The 20,732-nt window shown below is 38.9% G+C and overlaps 1 protein-coding gene across 3 annotated transcripts in view; it reads right to left on the bottom strand.

The window, feature by feature from the left end:
- Window positions 1–20,732, bottom strand: part of Mtus1 (microtubule associated scaffold protein 1) — a 177,519-nt gene that overhangs the window by 136,874 nt on the left and 19,913 nt on the right. The window contains exon 1 of one of the 3 annotated variants that reach the window (XM_045132015.1): window positions 12,442–12,457. The exons of the other annotated variants lie outside the window; for them this stretch is intronic. The gene's annotated coding sequence lies outside the window, so the exon portion shown is untranslated. Of the gene's footprint in view, window positions 1–12,441; window positions 12,458–20,732 lie in introns of those variants that run through there. 3 annotated transcript variants of the gene reach the window in all.

A 20,732-nucleotide genomic window follows, 5' to 3' on the forward strand; every position in this document is an offset into this window, starting at 1 on the left:
GTAGGATTGCTGTGAGTTTGAGGCTAGTTTGGGTTAGAGAGTGAGACTGTACCTTGAAACCAACTCCCCCCGCCACACACACACACACACACAACCTTTTAGTGAATTTTCAAATCCCAACAGTAATCCCACTTCTTGGCCAGAAAATCTTATAAGTCAAAACTGCAGGTACAATAACTACATTACAAATTTTATTTTAAATTTATTTTTTAAATTTTTTTATTTTAGAGAGAAAGAGACAGAATTGCCATGCAGGGCCTCAGCCATTGCAATCAAACTCCAGACACTTGAACTACCTAGTGGGCATGTGAGACCTTGTGCTTGCATCACCTTTATATGTCTGGCTTACACGGGATCTGGACAGAGATTGAACATGAGTCCTTTGGTTTTGCAGGGAGGCACCTTAACTGCTAAGCCATCTCTCCAGCCCTTTTATTCTAAATATACAACATCTAAACAAATGCAGTTAAGTATATGTGTATCCATAAGTCTATTTCCCTTTAAATGTAGTTAAATACACGTTTATTAATAAGACTCTATCTCCTGTTAAAAATCACTCAAGGCAGTTAATAGCTCCACCCTAAGCCTCAGTGATTCCTTTCTTCACAACTCAGAACCAGATTCCTAATTTAGCTCCTGCTGCCTTTCTTTTGGCAAACTCCTCCTGGACTAAGTTTAGCTGGGCATGCCTATGCCAAGGATCCAGGACAAACTATACCTGGCCCTTGATTCCTGTGAAGTTATTTGAACAAGAGGAAGTTAAAGCTGGTTTAACAGGCTGCAAAATGGAAGACTACAGAAATAACACCAGAATTATGCTTTAAATATTTTAGATATGCAAACTCAAAACTTTTATGCTTTTAATCTTCTAAAACCCTGTGCTACTCTAATTTTAATGTGCGTGAAATTCAACTGAATTTCTTATTAAGAAATAAAAGGCAGATTGATTCAATGGGGTGGGGAGACATGTTGTGATTCTGCACTTTCTGTATCTCTGTCAACTCCTCCCCCCATAGTTCTCTCTCTCCCTTAAATATTTAATTTTTTAAAATAAATAAAACAGAACATAGCAAGAATTAACAATCGATCCTGAACTGAAGCAGAATCCTGTGATGAGGCAGACATTTATCTTGAGCCTTTGACCATACAGAGGCTCAAGGAACCACCCGGGAGAGTGGCTGGAGGGACTGCAGTCCCCATGGAATCTCACAGGCTTTGAGCAAACTGAACCATTCTGACATAACAGCAAAATGGAGCTCCTCTTTATAAAAAGTGGTTTTCTTTTTGTCTGGTTTTGCTTTTCAATAAATAAAACCATTTTAAAGGTTTTCTTCCTAAGTTTGATTAGTGGCAGCTCTGCTCTTTAACTAAAACCTGTGTTCAGTCAAAAAATTGCATAATGGTAATATGGGTAATTCTGTATCATAATGAATACAACTAGGGATGCTGTTTGAATCATGTATTTGATGTGCCAGGATGGGTATTACTGTGACCATTTGATGCTCAATACTGGATTAATAGTAAATGAGGAATGACTGGAGCTAAGTGGCTTTCAAGAGAAAAGGTCCACATACCACAGTAGTAGTAGACCATAACTGAGAGAATGCTGGTCTTGCCCAGGGAATTCAGGGAAAAATTCGCAGGACTTTGTCCAGTAGAAATGGAGAGACAGGCAATGCAGGATGGAGTCACAGAGGGCCCAAAGCACAGACGAGTCTGGAATGTCTGGAATCAGTACGAAGCTCTAAAAGGCACGTGGGTGGGATAAAGGATAGCAGTGGGATCAGATCAGGGTTTGGATTCTCTTCTATGTGCTCTGCAGCCTGCCAGAGCAGGAAAAATGGACACTAACGTCTCACTGGACTGAGGGGCAGGCCATGTTCTGGTGAGGACAGACTGTAACCAGGCAATCACTGGTATGGATCTGAACTGATAAAGTGGTGGGGAGGAAAAGCATGCTAAAACCAGCTTCGAAGGCCCAGCTCTGTGACATCTGCACCAAGCCACGGAGAGCAGGGCACACAGTAAGTGCCCAATAAATGTCTGTTCAACTAAACATTATTTTAAGGATTACTTCACTTGCATTAATATTTAAAGAAGGAAACCACAACAGATAGCAGGAAATCTGAATAAATAATCTATCACATTCTAGGTAGATATAAACAGAATTTAAGACTTTAGTTTAAATTAGAAAAATTTTATGATGTTCTCTCTTTGAAACAAATATACAAGTTTAGTTGTGTATCCACAAGGGGCTGAAAGGTTTACAACACACTCCAAAGAAATATAGAAAAGGCTCAAGGAATAAAAGAAATGTGGGTTAAAATGAGTAATGTATTAAACCACAAAGACAGATGCTATTTAGTCTAATTGTCCAACAAAAAGCACTTTGCTTCCTTTTAAAACACATGCTTAAGAATATTTATAAGAAAATATAACAAAGAATATCAGAGAAACTCTGTTTTGTTATGGTTAAAGAAAATAAAACTGGCTGGGCATGGTAGATACACCTTTAATAACATTTGGGAGGCTAAGGTAGGAGGATCATTCAGTTAGAGGCCAGCCTCAGATACAAAAAGAGTTGAAGGACAGCATGGACTAGAGTGAAACCCTGCTTCAACAAAATAAAAAATAGCCAGGCATGGTGGCAAATGACTGCCAGCACTTGGGAAGCAGAGGTAGGAGGATCACTGTGTGTTTGAGGCCACCGTGAGACTACATAGTGAATTCCAGATCAGCATGAGCTACAGTGAGACCCCGCCTCAAAAAAAAACAAAACAAAATAAATCACACCCCTGTAAAATAAAATAAAAATAATAGGAGGCTGGAGAGATGGCTTAGTGGTTAAGGCATTTGCATGCAATGCCAAAGGCTCCCAGTTCTACTCTCCAGGGCACACGTAAGCCAGATACACCTGGAGTTTGTTTGCAGTGGCTAGAGGCCCTGGCGCACCCATTCTCTCCCTTTCTCTCTCTCTCTCTCTCTCTCTCTCTCTGCCTCATTCTCTCTCTCTCAAATAAATTATATATAATTATATATTTATAATTGTAATTATATATTTATTTATTTTAAAAAATAAAACAACTTAAAAACAGATCCATCTACCACTCACCCACAAAATCACACAAGGTTTGTATTTAAAATATCTTTAAGGTCCTAGAGTTCACTACCTAAAATATTTTATAGGAATAATCCAATATTACCAAGTATCTTAAAAGCAAATAGACACCTATTGCCTCAAAAGCAAACAGAAGGCTGGAAAGATGGCTTAGTTGTAAAGGCGCTTGCTTGCAAGGCCAAAGGACCTGAGTTCCGTTCCTCAGAACCCATGTAAGCCAGATGCACAAGGTGATGCATGCATCTGTAGCTCATGGCTGGAAGCCCTGGTGTGCCTATTCTTTCTTTATCTCTCTCTCAAATAAATAAATAAAAATAAAACATTTTAAAAAATCTGTTCTTTTTTAAAAAAGGGACATTACAAGTCAAAACAGGTGACATACTACAGTTCTCAAAGCAGATACAAGGCACACCAGGAAATTAAAGTATAATCCAAAGGTAAGTGACCATTTTACACTGATAAGTGAAGATTAAACACATCACTTATATTCTGTTCAATCCTCATGTATTAAGTATTTTTTAACTTATAACTACTGGGGGGCTCATCAAGCCTTCTACCACTGAGTTACAGTCCCAGCCCTATTTGTACTTTTGCATTTTAAGGCAGAGTGTCACTAGATAGTCAAACTGGCCTTAAATCACTTTGTAGCCCAAGCAGGGCTTGAACTTTGATCCTCCTGTCTCAGCCTTCTGCATAGCTGGGATTATGGGCCTGTTCCACCAGACCTAGCTCCTATGGTTGAACTTTGCAGAGTATTGGCACTGGACCAGACTTGCTCTGTTAAAACCACAGGGTCACAGCTGGGCCTGGTGGCATATGCCTTTGAAGTCCAGGTCAACCTGGCTACATTGAGACCCTGTCTCAGGCTTAAAAAAGAAAGAAAGAAGGGAGGGAGGGAGGGAGGATAAAGCAGGTCTTAGGAGCTATTCTGCATTACACACTTTGGGATGGGCTAGGAGTGCTGGGAGAACTGAGACCCTGGACTATGCCAAGAACACCACCACTGAAGTCCCCAGCAAAAGCCTGCTGTAAGTACAAAAGGGTAACACAAAACCAATTTACTGGCTTAGAAGTTCAACAATACTTATTCTTGCTGCTTGCTCCAAAAATGTGCTTTTGTTCTAAAAAATTTCTGCCTCAAGAAATTTTTCAAACCTCCAAACCAGCATGCAGAAGACCCCACACCCTCACCATTCCTGAAAGCTTAGTTAGTGGTTTTACAAAGTAAAATGCTTTAATATAGGCCTTTTACAGGTAACTGTATTTCAGGATATCCTACATTCTTCAAACATACTCTAAAATGCACCATAGCTAACTAAATTGTGTTCCCCCATCCTCATTTTTTGCAGCTAAGATAGGATGACATTCAAATTGCCAAGTTCAACATGATCAGAGAATTTCCAATCATAAAATATTCAAGCATACCTAGTATTCTTCCATTCCTCTCTCCCATTCAGCCTCATTCATTTGCGTGTGCGCGCACACACGCGCGCACACACACACACACACACACACACACACACACAGATAGAGAGAGGGAGGCAGGGAGGAAGGATGAATTAGAACCAGGACAGAACATGGCACAAAGATAACTAGATAACCACAGCTCTAGATGCTTCAGATGGCATCTGTGCATAGAAAATAACTTCCTACCATACTTCATACTACTTCTTGGTGTAACCAAGGTAATGGTATAACAATATATAATACTTTTATATGTTGTTTAATGATAGAATTTGCATTAGAAAATTTGTCCAAAGCAGAGCACTACATTTGACAACAAATGTAGTGCTTTCCAAAAAAACAGATGCTATTCATTTATGTAATAGTCTTCATATTTTGACACATTCTAAAATTTATTCTAAAGTGGGGGTAATTCAATACAATAAATGCCATAAAAGTAGAAAAGATTTAAAATGCAAAGTTTTAACACTTAAAATTGACCAATTCTAGTGTTATTATTTAACTTAAATCAAATCAGTAATATCCAGTAATCTCACCTATATTCCTCAGGTTGTCAAACTGAAGCTAAGGTATTATACATGAATACATTATGCCCACCAAATTAACCTCTAAATACTTTTTGGTTGCACCTAATAGACTTGTTTTCATACAAGGCAGAAAGCACAACAAAAACAAAAGTAATTCTAACACAAGACCATAAAGGGCTTTCTCTCTGGATACCACAGCTAAAATCAGCTCCACCCTGCAGCAGTAGTAGAACTGAGTGTGATTTTTTTTCCCCCACCAACTAAGGAATTTTCCTTGGACTCTATGCCAATGAAACACTACAACTTTTCTGAGGTTTTACAGGCAGAAGACTTAGACCCAGATTTTTTTATCAGTTATACTGCATATCATTTACAGTAAAAGTTGAAACAAAACTGAAGTAACAAATTCTATAAAATAAGAAGTGTCCTGATGTCTTCAGACCATCTCTGAAAACAGAAGGGAATTTTGCCTATCTATTCAATCAGCAGTCACTAGTACTGGGTGACCACTTCTGGGTTAAAGATGGCAGAACTTTACATCTCATTTCCACAGAAATAAATTTTAAGTATTTCACATCATTTGAATTTAAGAAGATCTTAATCTCCAAATATTCTCAAGGTAATAAACAAGGGAAAATTCTAGAAAGGTATACAAGAACTATTAATAATGGTTCCCTGCTCAGATCAGGGGAGGGAACAGAGGGATCTTTCACATTATTTGCTTTGTACACTTCTGTTTTCTTTGGGGCTTTATTTAAATGGTGAAATACTGAAAATATATTCATGATCTAGTGGAATAAAACATACACTGTGTGGACTATATTTCTCTGGTCAACAGGTCTTTCATAGAAATTGAAGTTAAAAGATTTGGCCAGCATATTTGCTCTTTCCTTGCAACACAAATAACTAGTATCTTCAAAGCTGTTACTTTACAAAATAATAAAATGTCTTCCAAATGCCAAATGACTGTGACTCAGACAACTGAAATGTATACCAAGCTGTCTTACAGGCAGTCTACAAATAAAAACCAACACTATAGCAGAAACTTCGCTTGAAATAAAATAGTATTCTTATCAACAAAGATCAGTTTACATCCTTCTGTAGCAGGGCTCACTCATGGTATAAAGGATGATTAACACCAATCAGTCATCTCACAGGATTAGGGTATCAGAGTTAATATAATCTACTTACATTTTTAAGTGACAAAACTGAGGTCTTTAGAGAATGAAATATGTTTTCTAGTCCTGCCTCCAATTCTTAACTCTGGGGATCATAGTTCAGACCATATTCTATGGAACACAAATGCTACAGGTGACATTTGCATTAAAAATGGTAAGAGATGACATTGTGAACTTTGTAATGTGGCAGCTCTGAAAACGTTCAAGTTATTTCAATTATTAAAAGATGGAATCAGAGGTATTGGGGAAATGGCTTAGCGGTTATGGCATTTGACTGCAAAGCCTAAGGACCCAGGTTTTATTCCCCAGGACCCAAGTAAGCCAGATGCACAAGGGGACACATGTGTCTGCAGTTCATATGCAGTGTCTAGTGGCCCTGGTGTGCCCATTCTCTCTTTCTCTTTCTCTCTCATAAATAAATAAAACATTTTTTTAAAAAAGATGGAATCAGGGATAGAATTATATCCTACCTCCCATTTCATTTACCATCATCTTGTCTCATAAAGGTATGAATTAAAATTTCATAGTGCAGTTCTAATAAAACTCCAATGCTTATATTCCTAAACTGTGTACCCATGACCCCTTTGGTGAAATAGCATGAATCTATATGTCACTTCTGGGGAGGGGATTGATGTGGGTTTTTGAGGTAAGGTCTCACTCTAGTCCAGGCTAACATGGAACTCAGTATGTAGTTTCAAGCTGGCCTTGAACTCATAGAAATCCTCCTAACACACCCTTCTGAGTTCTGGCATTAAAGGCATGCAGCACCATGCCTGGCAGAAAGAGAGAATGGGTGGGCCAAGGACTACAAATGCTACAAACTCCAGATACACGCGCCATCCATATACCACTCCTGAAGAAAGAACCACATACATCAAAAGAAATGCTAGAGACAAGGGTGAAGAACAAAAATAACTGTAAAAACTAACCAGAACTCATTATTCTGAAGTCAATATTATTCTAATACCAAAACTGGATAACAAAATAAAAGAACAGCTATAGAAAATTAGAGGGACAAATGTAGAAGAGGGAATAATTTATGGGATGGTGACACAAAAATATGACCTCAGACAGTTTGTAACTGAGTGACCTCTCAGGGTGAACTCAGACTGGAGAAGTGCTCAGCTGAAAAGAAAGCTTGCCCTTTATGGAAGAAGGTTTACTGCCGAGGTTATAGGCAAAAGTTCAAGTAGTAGGTGACTAATTAAGGAACTTAAAGAAAGTACATCTAGGCATTGTTAATACAGGATAAACATCAAAGGAATTTAAACATGAAACAGTATGAACTAATCTCATCTAAGGAAGAACAGAGGGGAATAGTTACAGTTGCTGATTCTGCATGCAGAGATGGCAAAGAAGAGATAACTTTCTAATAAGGCAACAGACAAGTCAGCTTTGAAGAAAATCAGAACAGTAGAGAATATATGAAGACAGCATATATGAAATCAATGAAAGGTATCCACTGATGGGATTAGCACTATGCCAGAAAGGCAGGTACAGAACGGCTTAAAAATTCAAGTTTGAATCCCAACAAATACTATAGACCAATTTCCCTGGTAAACAGATGCAAAAATCTTCAACAAAATACTTGCAACCCAAATTCAAGCACACATTAAGAAGATTAACATTATGACCAAAGTGGTATTCATCCAGAGATGCAAAGTTAGTAAAACATATGCAAATCAACAAATGTAATTTATCAGATAAATCAACTTAACAGAAATCTGATCATCTTGAAAGATATAGAAAAGGCATTTGACAAAGTTCAACATACTTACATGATGAAAGCAATTAGGAATATATACAACATACTTCAAAATAATAAAAGCTACATATGATAAACCTATAGCTAATACCATACTCAATGAGGAAAAACTTAAAATATTTCCTCTAAAATCTGGAATGAGACAAAGTGACCATATCTCCACTTTTATTCTAGATAGTGCTCAAAATCGTAGCTAGAGCAATGAGAAGTGTTAAAAAGGAATAAATATTTAAAAAGATCAACTCTACTTGCAAATAACATGATTCTATATTTAATGAATCCTAAAGATTCTACCAAAAACCTCATAGATTTAATAAATACCTTCAACAAAGTTGCAGGATAACAAATCAACATATAAAAAGCAATAGCCTTCATATATGCCAACAATGAGCTTACAAAAAAAAAAAAATTAGGAATAATGAACCAATCACAACAGCTCTCAGAAAAAGTGCCTAGGTATAAACTTCACCAAAGACATGAAAGACCTCTATGGAGAAAACTTTAAGACACTGTGTTGTAGTCAGGTTTGCATTGCTGGCAGAAAATTATAGGGAAAAAAATGGTTTATCTTGGCTTACAGACTCTAGGGGAAACTCTATGATGGCAGGGAAAAACAATGACATGAGCAGAAGGTGGACATCACCTCCTGGCCAACATCAGATAGACAACATCAGCAGGAGAAAGTACCAAACACTGGCAAGAGGAAGCTGGCTACAATACCCATTAAGCCCACCCCCAACAATATATTGCCTTCAGTAGGTTTCAATTCCCGAATTGCCATCAGCTGAGGACTTGGTATTCCGAACACCTAAATTTATGGGGTACACCTGAATCAAACCACCATACACTGGAATGAAAAATAAAATGCCAGGTGATGAAGAGACATTCAATGGTCCTGGTTTGGCAGAAGTAAGACTGTGAAAATGGTTATATTACCAAAATAACCTATAAATTCAATGTGACTTCCCAAATTAAAATGACATTCTTCTAAAAACTAAAAAAGAAAATACAATTCATATAGAAATACAAAAGACCATGCAGAGCCAAAGTAATACTAAGCAGAGAAGAAAAAAAAAATAAAAAAACAGCAGGAGCTATCATAATCCCTGACCTAAAACTATACTGTAGAGCCACAGGGACAAACACAGTACGATATTGAAACAAAAGAGACACAGACCAATGGAAGAGAAGATACAGAAAGAAGCCCACGCAGCAAGGGTCACCTAAATTTTGACAAAGGCATCAAAAACATACACTGGAATAAAAGCTTATCTGACAAATGGAGCTGGAAAAACTAAAATCCACCTGCAGAAAATGAATTCAGATCCCTAGTTCTCACTCTCCACAAAGATCAATTCAAAATGCATCCAAGACTTCAAAACAATAAATGGTAAATAACTACTAGAGAAATATATAGGGAATCCAGTAGAAGTTATAGGTACAGGTAAGAAATTGAAAAGGACTCCAATAGCATAGGAAATAGCTCCAAGAATCCACAAACAGGAATACATGAAATTAAAAACCTTCTGCATAGCAAAGGAATTAGAAAAGTAAACACAAGCCCTACAGAATGGGAGAAGTTATGTGCCTCTATTCCTCTAGTGAAGTTTGAGAACAAGAATATATAAAAAACTATAAAAATTCAAGACTAATTAAATAAAATTGCCAATCAATGAATGGGCTAATGAAATGAACAGATCACTTTTCAGAATGATCAACAGATATTTTAAAAACTGTTCAGCATCCTTGGCCATCAGGGAAATACAAACTAAAACCACTTTGAGATTCCATCTCACTCCACTCAGAATGGCTGTCATCAAGAAAGCAAATGACCACAAGTGCTGGTGAGGAAAGGGGAACCCTTATTCACTTTTGATGGGAATTTGCAAATTAAGTGTGAGGATTCTCAAAAAGCTAAAAATTAAACTATCATATTACCCATTCCTAGGCATATACCCAAAGGACTCTACATCTTACCACAGAGACACATGCACATCCATGTTCATTACAGTTCTATTCACTATAGCTAGGAAATAGAATCAGCCTAGACATCTATCAGCTGACAAATGGGTAATGAAGATGTGTACATAGACACAATGAAGTTTTATTACACTGTATATAAAAATAAAATCATGAAATTTGTAGGAAAATGGGTAGAATTAGAAAAAGATCATACAGAGATCATTCAGGCCCAGAAAGCAAAAATCATATGTCTTCTTGCATATGGCAATCCTAACTTTGAATTTTTGTGTCTATGTAAATAAGGAAGGTTACAAAAGGATAGAAACTATGAAGCTAGACAGGCCATGAGAGCAGAGGATGTGTGGGGAAAGGAGGAATGACAAAAGGTCACATATGATATATTGCATTAAAGTGGAAAAGAAACCATGAGGAGAGGTAACCAGAATGTGGAGAAAATGGAAGAAAGGAAACAAAAAAATTGTATGAAAAACACAATAATGAAATATAATTATCTGTATGCCTATATGCTAAAAAATTAAGGTTAATTTAAAAAAAATAACCAGACATGATGTTATATATGTGGTAACCCAGAACTCAGAAGATTGAGGCATGAAAATTACAAATTCAAGACCTGTCTAGGTTATATAGTGAGACTCTGTTTCATACAGTAAAACAAGCTGGCTCAGTGGTCAAAAATGCTTGGTTGTGGGCTGCTGAGATGGCTTAGCAGTTAAGGTGCTTGCCTGCAAAGCCAAATGACCCAGGTTTGATTCCCCAGGAGCCAAGTAGGCCAGATGCACAAAGTAGCACATGTATCTGGAGTTTATTTTCAGTGGCTGAAGGCCCTGGTGCACCCATTCATTCTCTCTCTGTCTCTTTCTCTCTCTCAAAAAAAGTTTAAAAAATAAAATGATGCTTGGTTGCAAAAATAAAAACAAATCTTAAAGATGCCCTATGCCAATATAGTGCATTAAATAGTTTATGTTTCAAAGCCACAAGTTCAAAACAAGAATAAATATTTCCTTTGTAAACCCAAGCCTGAGTCCCCATTGTTTGGAAAAGCCACAATGATTATAGCACAAGGGCTTTAATTAAATAAAGGGGTTCATAATTATGGCTGTCATGTTGCATCTTATAAAATAAAATGATGTCGTCTCACTTCCCAGGGGAAGAGGCCAGCTTCTTCTAGATTCACGTCTTACCAAAGAAGTACTTCTGGCTACAATCCCTGATGCCAGTTAAGATAAGAAACCAGTACACTCAGTGCTCTTCTGGGTCACAAAGCAGCTTAATTTTTCTACAAATTGAAACTAGGCCCCAAACAAGAAGCCATGTATGTAACCATTTTAAAATACTTTTCTTATTTATTTGCAAGGGAAGAGAGAGAGAAATGGGCAAGCCAGGGCCTCTTGCAACTGCAAACAAATCCCAGATGCATGTGCCACTTTGCACTTGTAGCCTACATGAATACAGTGGAATTGAACCAAGGCCATGAGCTTTGTACACAAGCACCTTTAACCACTGAGCCATTTCCTCAGTTCAATCATGTTCATAGCCCCCTCTCTCTTGAGGATAAAGATGCCATAGTCATTAAGTGAAAACATTTCAGGTGACTGCTCCATAAACAGAGTCCTTCTTGCAATATCAGGCACTGTTCAGCCACCTCGGACTCATCACAAAGAAACGCAAAGGGGGAAAGCAGAGAGGAACAAAATGGACACAAATTGCCCTTGAGAAGTACTGGCATGGAGCCAACCAGAGGATGTGGTAATGAGGCTGATTAATCCACATTAGAGACACAAAAGATTAAACCCCCAGAGATAGGTTTATAAGAAAACCTAGGGCTGGAGAGATGGCTTAGTGGTTAAGCGCCTGTCTGTGAAGCCTAAGGACCCTGGTTTGAGGTTCAATTCCCCAGGACCCACGTTAGCCAGATGCTCAAGGGGGCACATGCATCTGGAGTTCATTTGCAGTGGCTGGAGGTCCTAATGCGCCCATTCATTCTCATTCTCTCTCTCTGCCTCTTTCTCTGTCTGTCGCTCTCAAATAAATAAATAAATAAATAATAAAAATAAACAAATTTAAAAAAGAAAAGCTAACAAAAGTATCCTGTTTCCTATGTGTAACACATGTGTACATGCACCCTTCCCCCCTTCCACCAACATGACCAGAAAAGTTAAATTAGGTTAAACAACAGTCACTTGTCTTTTGAGGAGCCCAGATGGAAATAATCAAGCAATACAGAGAACGTTAGCAGTCAGAATCTGACAGAGAAAACAGGGTCTTTGAAGCAACTCCTCCACACACCTGGAATGGGTCAGTAAATAATTAAGTGCTCTACCATTGAGCTATACCCCTGACCCTGAAAAAAGCTTTCATTTTCTTTGGTTTTGTTGAGGGTGGGTCTCACTCTAGCCCAGGGCTTACCTTGAACTTGCTCTTTTGTCCCAGGCTGGCCTCAAACTCACAGCAATCCTCCAACCTCTGCCTCCCAAGTGCTGGAATTAAAGGTGTGTGCCACCATGCCTGGTGAAACAAAGTTTTAAATCATTCTGAAATGCCTCCCTCACCAAACCCAGGTGAAGCAGTGGGGGAATTGTCTTCATGAATCATGCTGGTCTTCCATCCATCAGGATAAGCTCATGAGACATTGAGATCACCTGAATCAGTCTAAGAACCCCATGTTCTGAATCAGTGGCTTTCCTACACAAGGGCATTCTTAAGATAATATACTTTGATTTGAGAACAGAAAAATGGCACATACCTGTGGCAAAATCCTACATTTCCTCCAAAAGTTACAGTCAAGGAAATGGAGGCAGTTATATGGTTAAAAGGACTTTCTAGACAAGCCTGATCATCAGAGTTCAGATTCCAAGAACCAAGCCTAATACAAATAGCACATGTATGTATAATCCCAACATGCCTATAGCATTGGGTGGTAGAGTCAAGAAAATTCCACAGCTTACACAGCTAGCCTTGTGTTTGTAATGGCAAACAATGAGACCCTATCTCAAACCTGGTGAAAGCTGAAGAATGACACACTGAGATTGTCCTCTGACCTCATATGCATGCTGTGCCATGCAGGCATCCATCCATACACACACACAAATTTATCCACAAAATTTCCATATGACTGGATTTCCACTCCAGTACCCAAAGGAACAGAAAGCAGGGATTCCAGTAGTCATTTGTACCTCCATGTTCATAGCATTATTCACAATATCTGAAAAGTGGCAGCTTAAAAATTCATCAATAGATGCATGGTAGTGTTTGGGATTATGAAATTCTGGAACTAGTAATGATGTTACACAACACAGCAAATATAAGTTAATGCTATTAAATTGCATACTTTCAACATATCCCCTGCCTTGAAATGTATACTTTTAAAATGATTAAAAGGGTAAATTTTGTGGGGGAGAGATGGCTTAGTGGTTAAGGTACTTGCCTGTGAAGCCTAAGGACCCAAGTTATACTGTCCAGATCCCGTAACCAGATGCACAAAGGTGAGGCAAGCTCAAGGTCGCATAAACCCACTAGGTGGCACAAGCATCCTGAGTTCCATTGCTGTGGCTGAGGCCCTGGTACACCAATTCTCTCTGTCTCTCCCTCTCTCGAAAAAAATAATAAAGGGCAAATCTTATATCTTATGCATATCTTACCACCTTTTTTAAACAAGATGTCACTACTAACTCAACAAACTATGATCATTTAAATATCATCTAGTTTACAAAACAACTCAGAAAAATACTTGTGTTACATGCTTGCTGTCATGTAAAATCCTGTTTTAAAGAACATGGGAATTGAAAACCATAGATGTGGATGAAGTCAGGGGTTATAATTTGTGATGCCATTTAATTTCTTGCCAAATATTAGTTACATGCAAAGAAAAATACAACTTTCACAAATAAAAAAAAAAAATAGCCCAAATGTCCAACTCTGGCTTTTAAAGACAGTTTCTTAAATCACAATATAACCACACTATGAAATACCACTGAGCAATAAAAAGTAAAATATCAAATACAAACACTAAATGAAAAAGCCATACACAAAAGACTACACATATAGCTCCATGAACATATTATAAAACAGGAAAACTCAAGATAGGATCAGTGTTTTCTTGGAAATGAGGGAAGACAACTAAAGATCACAGGGAAACTTTTCAATATGGTGGACATTTCCAGTTTTTGATAGTTCTTGCTAGCTACAAACTTTAATGTTTGTTAAAACACAATAGAGTTGCCAATCATGGTGGCACATGCTTATAATTCTAGCACAAAGGAGGCTGAGGCAGGAGGACCAAGTTTGAAGTAGCCAGGCTAGATAATGAGCTCTAGTAGAAAGGGAGGGAGGGAGGTTATCCAAGAATGGTACTGTTTGCCAAACAAGGGTAAATTTTGCTCCCTGTAAATTAAATTTCAAAATAATTAGACTTAAAGACACTGTGCTTAGAAACCAAAATGAAGCTACTTCTAATACTTAAGTTTATCAAGTACTCATAGCAAACTTGTATCAGAAATTAGGATAGCAGGAATAGACAAAAAAATAAAGCACAACTATACAACTGTGTTCAATGCATAAAAGTGTACTGATCCTTACTGCAGACATGAAGGGCAGAGGGGGCCTCTCTGAACAAGCCACATGTCTAACTTAGACCTGAGGATTAAGTATCAGGCTTCTAAACACATGGATATGTTAAGTCAATAGGAACTCAACTGCATATGAAGCATGGTCATTTTAACATTCTAGTGTGGTGCCGTATGGTGCCTTCAAAGGAAGTCACTGTGAATTAAGATTCTAAAGCAACAAACACTACAAGCAGTGAGCCAAGATGCAAAGTGTTGGATTTTAGGGATTTCTACTCAATACTGTAGTTCCTCCATCTCCTGATAAAAGTAAAAAAAAAAAAAAATAACTAACAGAATGTTGTATTTCACTAAAATGAGGCAGCTTACAGGTAATTAAATCCTATGTTCTAGTGTTTTTTTGTTTGTATGTTTTGTTTTTAAGGTTGGCTGTGTTGTTTTTACTTTGGGCTTAGCTTGGCATGATATTTATTCCAAGGCTTCTTGCAGCTTGTCAAAGGACACAAATGGACACATATGTACACACCTCATAAGGAACATCAATATGTTCCCAGTTCAATAAGCAAAACTCTACACTATGAAGATCAAGTTCAAGGGCACTGCCTTCATTTGGCCTTGGATTTGCTACTCATATCTTGGCTGTCCTCCAAAACTCAAGGCATTTCTCTTTGGCAGATGTCTCTAAGATTCTTTCCTAACCAACCTTCAAGTGTTGGGAGTACGGCAGGTCTTAACTCCTCAGCCCCTTCCCTTCCCACACTTGCATCTTGTTTGAAATATACTTGATTTGATAACAACTCCTGCACATGTGTCTGGAGCCCTGATCTTCCCCTAGAGATCCATATTTGAATACTCAGCAGTAGTTAACATGTCAATTTACATATTTAACAGACATCCTAAACTTCATGTCTAAATGAGACTGCCAGGCCTCTAGACCCCCACACCTTCCCTCTCAGTGCTTCTCATTCTCAGTAAAAGGGACCCAGGTTTGTCATGCCAAAGACCTAGGAGGCAGCATTAAGTCACCTCTTTCACTTTCATCCCAAAAGCAGCTCTAAAAGATACCCTCAAAACATAAAAATAATATACCCCAAATGCAACCATTTCTTAACTTTGCTATTACTCACTGGCCCAAGCCACCATTCTTTCTTTTTACTTTCTGTATGGCAAACCATTGTCCCCTGGTCTCTTTATATACCCTCCACCTGAACTGAAATAAATGATCCTTCTGAGTTATAAGGCAGTCCACATCTCTCAAATTTCAACCTTTTATATAGCCTCCCATCACACTTGCCAGAAAAGAGACCCAATGATCTGGAATAGTGTTATAGCTTGGATAAGTGGTCCCCACAGGTGGATTCCAGGGTGGCACTAATGGGAGGTGCTATAGACCTTCAGCAAGCGAAGCCTAGTGGGAGGTCCTCACTTACATCATTGGGTCATGCCTCTGAAGGGAGGCTATGGGATGCCACATCATCTCTTTTCCCTCTGTTTCCTGGCAATGATGTAAGCCATCTGCCATGTGCCCCTGCCATGATGTGTCAGGCTTGCCAGAGGCCCAAAGTGACATGGCACTTTATCTTAAGACTGCAACCACATGCCAAAATAAATCTTTCCTAAATTAGTTACCTCAGGTGTTTCATTATAGTGATGAACAGCTAGCATAAATAATAATTTTAAGAACAGATTAATCTTTATGTTAAAGGTGACAGAAACACCTTTAAGGCAGTCCAGTGCCATCCCCAAATCAGATCACATTGCCTACAGTTAACAAGTAACCCCAAGATGCTGTGGCAGAATTCTTGAAAACTCAGTGGCCACCTGGAATAATACTTTTCATTTATTAACTAATTAGAACTCCATGGTGACTGTGGAAGCTATGAGGGTTCCTGGCCCTTAACCACTGCTCCATTTTCATGAGTTGAAGTATTAAAGCCCATGTGACTTCAACAGAAAATCTGTACCATACTGTTATGTAAAGAGTTATGTGTAAGTGTGTCAAGTCATCCTCCCATAAGCTTCCATCTAAAATGTATGGTCCAGCCTTTGTTTAAACACTATGGTCTTCAAGTTCTCAGAACAATGCTTCCTTTTGTGTTCTAGGCAATATAAGAAACAAGTTACTGTTCCAACTTCTCAGACTTTTACTGTGATTAATTATACAAAACTCTCTTGCAAATTAGAAACATCGAGAAATGTATCCTAGTGAGCCCAGTGACATAAGAATTACCTCAATATTTAGTTTCTAATTTTTTTTAAACTTTGGCCACTAAAACTTTCGTCTCCCATATACAACCAGAAACAAGATAAGGTCTTCTCCCTCCTCATACCCTCCCCTACCTGTCTGTGCCAGCTTCCCTCTCTTGTGATCATCTTTGGCAACAGGGAGGTACTGATGGATCTGTGCCCTGCAGGCCCTCTTTGAAAGCTAGGACTATTTTTAGGCCAGTGGCCCCTCTCTGATTCCTGACATGAGGCAGTCTTTAGACAGAAACCATCCAGAAGCCACGAAAATCTCCACAGAGAATTGGTAACACTCCTTGATAACATAGCAAGATTCTCCTAAGGGCTTCAAAGGAGAGCACCCTCGAGGACAGCCAGCTTGGGGGAGAGCTATATCCAACTTCCCTCCCCTCAGCTGGCCAGATCTTAAGCTGGACCTCCATTTCAAGTGTGCAACACAGAGTGCTCATGATTTTATTAGGTTAACAATTTAAAGCTCAGATTTATTCCTCATATAGGGAGGTTTTTGGCCTATGTGCCAGAAATTTTAGAATAGCTCATTGATGAGACTTCTATGTTATTTAAATGTCTTGTCTATTACTAACTTGTCCATTACTAACACTGAGAGTTAGCCATAACACCCTTAGAGATACTGAAATGAATGCTCAAATAAAATTTTAGTCATGCTTCATAAAAAGAATGTATTAAGACAAATGTCATAAATTATCCCTTGTGCTCTTTATAAGCGTATTCTGTATCATATCTAATTAGAACAGTCCTTCCAGAAACATTGTATCTGATGCTAAACCTATGCCTAGCTGTGGATAAGATACCTCCCAGGGAGGCCACAAAGATCCCTAAAAACTAGATGCCAGATTTGCCAGAACTAGATGGCAAATCCCTATTGCAGAAGACACCACAGGCTTCAGTTGCAGAGGAAACCAAACTGAAACTAAGCATCTTCCATACTGGCCAGCTTTCATAGTACCAGAAGGTGCTATACAGGCTGCTAGGGAAGAAAAGTCATCAACAGTCCTGTGGCCCTTGTGTGCTCCACAACCAGACAACCAGGCAAGTTATATGTACTAGTACAATAGTAGCAGGTCTGCTACAAGGGCAGTCAGCCACTGAAGGGGACTAATTCCTGGTACTTTAAACCTGTCAAAAGCCAAAGGCTAGGAAGGTCTTAGGCCCTGGGGGGAGAAAACCTACTATTGTTGTTATGATAAATGGATGAGCTGTCAACTGGCCTTCTAAATACTTAAGTTTATACTCCTAAATTAGTGCTGCTCTCAGCCCCCATCACAGGCATTTTTTGCAGTGGGCAGAGGTTAATGTAGATATGCATAGCTGGCCAAAGTGCTGAGAATAAGTGTGTTCAGCTCTAAACGGAACACCTATCTTACCCTTCAAGGCTCAAGGGGCACGGTAGAAAAGACAGCAAAAAAAAAACAAAAGAAAGTACAAACCAAAGAATGGGAGGCAAGCTGTAGAATGTTGTCTTATGGATAGGTGTAGCCAGTACACTCATAACGGACAGCAGCTGTGGTTTCTTGCACAAGACTGAACCCATCAACAGTCCATCATGAATGGGGGAGGGGTACATAAGACCCTACTCCTTGCAGTGGAGCTACTGGCAGTTACTTTTAGGGGGAGGGGAGTCATCTTCTTCAGTGGTGCAGCCATTAAGTTCCCACACTCCAGTAAATAACCTCCCACCCATGCTCATGCAAGCAACCCTAGTTTAACTCAGCGGGTCACAAAACAAAAAGAGACATACAAGTTGGAATGGAATTAGTTGGGAAGGAGGAGGAGTTTAGTGGGAGAAGCAGAGAGATGAGAGGGATAAGAGGGTAAGGGAGGTTATATATTATACACATGTATTAAATTGTCAGGAATAAAATAAAAATAAAAAGGCTTTAAATTCCTGGTCTGCTACTATGCCTCTATGGAAGACAAATGAAATAACAAGAAGTATGACAACTAGAAATTAAACACTGGGCTGACTTTTCCATCTTACTACTAAAATGAATCAAAGACTCTCACACCAGACTAGGCATGGTGACAAACACCTGCAAGCCCAGCCCTTGCGAGGCTAAAGCAGGAGGATCTTAAGTTTCAGGGCAGCCTGGGCTGAATAGCAAAACCTGTCAGGGGGGGGGGGGGGAGAAAAACCTCAAATAGACTAAATGTCTCAATAACCAAAACTTAAAATATATGTGTACAGGAAGTTGGTTGCTGTACAGTTCACATTGTACTTTTCCTCCAAGGACATCTTGACATATCAAAATTGATCTCTTCTTTATCCCTCAGCCAGGTTTTACAAAAAAAAGAAAGAAAGAAAGAAAAAAAAACTGCAATATCTCTCCTGAACCCACAAGTAAGTCTATGGTGTCAAAAACACTTGCTCTGTAGACCTCTGCTATTAACATTAACTAACAAGCACTAAGCAAAGGTGGAGGACAGCACATTGACTCTCACCTCCAGCTGAAGACTCCTGCCCTGGGATTTAGCTTTGTTCGCCAGGAATCTGGGGCTGACCCCAGTCAGGTGTTGCTGTTTCCCTTCCACTGGCTCTGAAAGCTGTGCTTTTCCAGAAACACTAAGGTGCAAGTGTTCTAGAGAACAAAGCAGCGCACAGTGACTTCAGGAAACAAGACACCCAGCCAAGTTCACTCCCTATTCCCTCCACAGAGCAAACTCTCACTGCTCCGACATTGGCCACTTTCTGCATTTCTAAGATGGGTGTGGAGGAAGAAGAAACCTGCTATACCTTGGAATTTGGCCTCAACAGAAATGTAGGAATACATTTTATGAAACAAAAGAATTAGTATGCATGCTGTTGTGCTCTGAGAATAATTTGGAAATTCTCAAACTTGACTTTCTGCCTTACATATCTAAGGCTTTGTGCAACTCAAAACCTGCAGCTCCACAAAGACAGCCCTTGAACCTGGCTCCTAAGTGTGTCTGTGACAGTCTTTGAAATCACTGATACCTGAAAAATCAATTAAGATGTCACCCTTGGCAATAAACTCTCCAAAGAAACAACTCAACAATATGCTAACTCCAGAAAGGCGATCTCAGTTGTAGCCAACAAATTCCAAAACAATCAAGGCCGGAGCCACAACTCCCAATCCCATACACCTGTGGGACCTGATTGCATGACAGGTCAGCTCAGTTTTAAGACAGAGATAAAGGCAATAGGATTTTCACTTAAAGGTGGGAGAAAAATGTCCTACACTTGCTTACCTATGTAACATCTGTATAATTCTAAACCACACTCTCTCTTCATTTTAAACAATCTACAGGTTTTTCTCCAAATGATTTTAGTCCTGTACAAAACATTTTAAATTAAAAAAAAATCAAACATCTCTCTTTTTAGATACTGACTTCCTAGCTTAACTATCAAAGGCAGGATGGTTTAACTTAATCAAGCATGGATTGCAATTGAGAATAGCACTGTTCTCCACAGTTGTCTATATACTGCCCAAGCTGGTTGCAAACATGTGACCCTCCCATCCCAAGCCTGAGCACTGCTGAGATTATGGGTGTATACCCCCCACCTGGCTTTACTCTACCATTATGTAAGTGTATGATGTTTTAATTAGCAATCTGCATGTTGTCAATTCTTACTACTTCTTTCTTAATATAGAAGTCTCAAGAATAGAATTAACCTTATTCATACATGCACAGCCTACCCTTAGCTGCAAAAGGAACCCCCACTGTAGCACTCCGAATAGCTCCCAGAAAGCTAAGTGGCTATTGAACTGTGGTAGATCCTGCCACACCCCACTTCTGCCCATTTCCTCATCCCTGTAGCAAAGGGACCTTTTCAAACTAGCTTTCATTCATTCAAAGAATATTTATTCATTGTCTCCTGTGTGCCACCTGCTTGGCCAGGTGTTGAGACAC

The sequence above is a fragment of the Jaculus jaculus genome, chromosome 1 (genome assembly GCF_020740685.1).
Source record: "Jaculus jaculus isolate mJacJac1 chromosome 1, mJacJac1.mat.Y.cur, whole genome shotgun sequence".
NCBI lineage: Eukaryota > Metazoa > Chordata > Mammalia > Rodentia > Dipodidae > Jaculus > Jaculus jaculus.